Here is a 3,480-nt window from a genome sequence, read left to right as displayed (position 1 = left end):
CACACATATAATATTATAGATATTTTTTACTTCTGTTTATATTTCTTTTTCAGAAATTTGAAATGTGATTTAGTGATTTGGTTCATGCTTCGGCAGTAATAAAACATGACAGTAAAATGTGACTGTAAAATGCACTTCAAAAACCGCGTAAAGGATTTCAATGCGGAAAACCGGCATTGCATCACCTGTGCCAGTACCGCTTATTAGTAACAACAATAGCAAACAATAACTCGGCAGAAGAGTAGATAATCTATTCACTGATCAGTACTTCCTTTCAGTATATATACTTTTGAAGTAACAGAGTTCGATAATGTATCTTCACAACAGTGCCAGTATAGGCATATATCTTAACCCGTCAACGTAAATATTAAGTCAACATCATCGGCCGCATTGACAGTTCCTCGCAGTCTATATAAATGTCGGAACCACTGAAAAAGATAGTAGTCGCTTGCGGAATTCGATCGCACGGCCATCCTTCGGCGATAGTGATGAGAACTAAACTGTTTCGTTGCAATTTTGTTCCGTGAACAATACTTTTGTAAAGTAAAAATTTGTCACTTACGTATGTTTTACGAATGTAGACAAAGGTCAACGAATATATTTCTGAAGTGGGAATTTGGCTAATTGCAGCACTATTATCACCAAAGCGTTTTTTAGAATGACTATCAGATAACTTTTAAATATAGTGGCAAATAATAAGGTGAGATAAATCGCTTTTTAACATACAGTTATATATATGTTATTTTTGTAAATGGCTTTTATTACGCATGTGACTTTCTTTTCGAAACTCTTTTATATAACACAATTTCTTTCTAAGTCTCTTTGTTCATAAATTTCTCTATATACTTTTAACTCTATATACTTTTCACCCACACGCGCACAAAGCTTGTTTCTTTTCGCGCCACTGCTGCATTAAGAGGCGTCAAAGGATTTCGAAATGCAAGTGAACCATCACGGCGACCTTCACGCCTTCTCATCTCATGTGGATGCTCTGCATTTCTTGCCCGTGGCATTTCTACGAAGCGCGATGAAAATTCGCGCTCGTTTCTCTTGAAAACGCATTTCTTTTATCCTCTTTTCCTTCTTCTCCCTTTTCCCTCGTTTCCTACGCAAACACGTCGAGGTTTACGAAACGCGCACGCACTCGCCCACGCAAACTCAAAAAATCGATGCGCGCACGTTCTCGCGTACCTCGCGGGACACGCATGCCGGCATCATAGCTCTGTTAACCCTTTGGAGGAATCTTTGCGTTAATTGGAACAATTTTAGACGACCGTCCGTATATTGGTAATTTGTTTAAAATGTTACGCCGCGCGTAGCCTTGCATTCGGAACTGCGCGTGTGTATTACGCGTGTGTAAGCGGCCGTGGAAAGGGAAGTTTCGACGCATGCTTCTTTCCCTAATGTTACTCCAGGGGATTTTGATCCACGAGGGATTCAAGTTTTCTCGACGCTCAGTACCTCGTGTCAGATTCTCGCGGATCGTTTCAGCAATACTGTGAATTGCAAGTCGTGAGTGATTGTTAAGTTTTCATCCTTCCACTCGGATCTCGCGTCGTGAGTATTTTGTTCTGTGATTAGAAACAATTTTAGTCGTCGACTTTTGTCTTATCTCACAATCAGTGTCTATAATTATTTTATAATCACTCAATTGTAAAATATAATAACCAATAAGTAGATTAAATTTAGATATTGTATCGTTCGCTTAAATATATTTTTTTTGTCAGCCGTGTCAATTTCAGTTTCTTCCATCATAACTGATACAATGTTGATTGAAATATTGGTTGAATGTAAAATGTAAATACTCGTTAAATACATTTTGTAGTTATAAAAGGAACATTGGATTAGATACATTATACATATTATTTTATTATTTTTTTTTATAAAATTTTATATAATAATTACAACGTTTTTTTAAGATTAAATCTTTTCTTGTTTGGTAGTAAATAAATCTTTTATTATAATTTACAGTATTAATTTTGTGTGAATATATAATTATTATTACTTTTTAAAATTAAAATACATATATTTTAGACTTGATTGCTTCAGACCTTGCCTTTTATTTGATACAAAATTGAAACGTTCTTAATTAATGTCATTTTATAATTTCTTCAGCTAATTAGATTTTATTTTTACTTATATTGATGTTTTATAAAATATATATAAATGTAGCTGAAAATATAATTAACATAACTATGATTAACAGAATATCCGATTTCCTTACTATATAAAGAAATTGAATTTTTGAAATATAACGCATAATATAATACAGTTATACGACTTAAATTTGCAGATACAAATTGGAGCAAACAATTTTAATTTAATATAAATATAATCTTTTTTTAATCTACACTATTTTTCATTGTGATATAGTTGAATATTATTTTATTAATTTTTCAAGCTAGCTAATTAATTTAATTTAAATAAGAAAAGAGTAAATAAAAAATAATTTAGAGATGTTTGTTCATAAGAAAGGAGGTATAAATTTCTTGAATTTTAAAAACAATTATATTGGAAAATATTTATTAATATTTATTAATAATAAATATGTCACAAATGACATGTGTCATAAACAACTCGTTGTTGAAAACATATTGTCGCTAGAAAGCTATTATCTTTTAAATAGATTGATTTAATCATCGAGAGAAAGAATTCAAAATTGACGTATTATTTTAATCGATTATCTGTTTGCGATTTGCCTGTCGCGTAAGAGTGATAAATTGAAGTCTTACTCTAAGTCAAGTTGATAAGGGGAGTGACCGTCAATGAGAGGTACGTTCAAGGATATCATGAATCATCATTGTCAAAACAGATCGAGAACGAAAGCCGCGTATATGAGAAAGTAAAACCGTTGCGTAGATTTATTTGTTTTGGCATCATGGGGTGTACATGCATTTGCATGAGGGAAGCAATGGTAAATCTACGCAAATGAATTATGCCGCGCCGCAGGCGCTTGTCATCGATTTCGAGTTACCGGTTGATTGTGCTTTCCATTTCGTTGACCTGTAATTATACATTGGTGCATCGAATTATAAGAAGAGTTCGCACAAAATAAAAATTATACGAGATCTTTATTAGAAAAGTTACATTTGTTTTGTGCTGTTATAAATTCCTATCTGTCTGCTCTAATAATTTTTCCTTGGATTTTTATTTATAATTTTCTTTTGCTTTTAACAAGACGTAGTTTATTAAATAATGTGCAAAATTATAAATCTATCAAAGATTTTTTTTTGTTACAAATTTAAATAAAAGTGAAATGTCAAAGCATTTATAATTATGTTTAAGAATAAAAGTTATATATTAGAGTTATATATAATTTTAAATACAAAAAATAAGAAAAAATTTAGCTTTTTTAACCCCGAAATAATCATTTGAGATGTTTTTATATTCCAACGGCGAAAAAATCCAAATTGTTAAATATAGCTTTGTAAGGATATTATTTAATATTTTTCCTTTAATTTTTAATAATTATTCTGTACA

General features: G+C 31.3%; 1 protein-coding gene across 3 annotated transcripts in view; it reads left to right on the top strand.

The window, feature by feature from the left end:
- Positions 1–456: 456 nt before the first annotated feature.
- The window catches only part of LOC108688851 (bumetanide-sensitive sodium-(potassium)-chloride cotransporter), a 16,736-nt gene continuing 13,712 nt past the window's right edge, over positions 457–3,480 (top strand). For all 3 annotated transcript variants that reach the window (XM_018195347.1, XM_018195349.1, XM_018195351.1), the window contains exon 1: positions 457–700. The gene's annotated coding sequence lies outside the window, so the exon portion shown is untranslated. The remainder of the gene's footprint in view (positions 701–3,480) is intronic.

This window comes from Atta colombica, unplaced genomic scaffold (assembly GCF_001594045.1).
Source record: "Atta colombica isolate Treedump-2 unplaced genomic scaffold, Acol1.0 scaffold243, whole genome shotgun sequence".
Lineage (NCBI taxonomy): Eukaryota > Metazoa > Arthropoda > Insecta > Hymenoptera > Formicidae > Atta > Atta colombica.
Note: the sequence above shows the minus strand (reverse complement) of the source record. Positions and strands in the feature narration are given on the sequence as shown.